This window comes from Penaeus monodon, chromosome 34 (assembly GCF_015228065.2).
Source record: "Penaeus monodon isolate SGIC_2016 chromosome 34, NSTDA_Pmon_1, whole genome shotgun sequence".
NCBI classification, from domain to species: domain Eukaryota; kingdom Metazoa; phylum Arthropoda; class Malacostraca; order Decapoda; family Penaeidae; genus Penaeus; species Penaeus monodon.
This window is the reverse complement of record NC_051419.1, coordinates 31,026,541-31,026,822: the sequence shown is the minus strand read 5'-3', so window position 1 is coordinate 31,026,822 and position 282 is coordinate 31,026,541.

Here is a 282-nt window from a genome sequence, read left to right as displayed (position 1 = left end):
ACTCTTTCAATATAAACAACGTTTATCTTAATCCCGAATTGTTTTTTATCTTGGCTACTTACACTCGTTGTTAAGGGAAGATATTGCCTCGTTAGTTGCAAGAACCTGAAGATGATAAAGATTCCCAGAACTGATAAAAACATTGCCCACCTGAGATTAGGCGAGATTGAAATTCATGTAAATGATGTTACTTTATGATCACGTGTATTTCGTTGGGTAGGAAAAAGTTTGATATAAGGTGTGTCAATATACTTCCGAGAAGAGTGCAATAAGTTCCGTGGA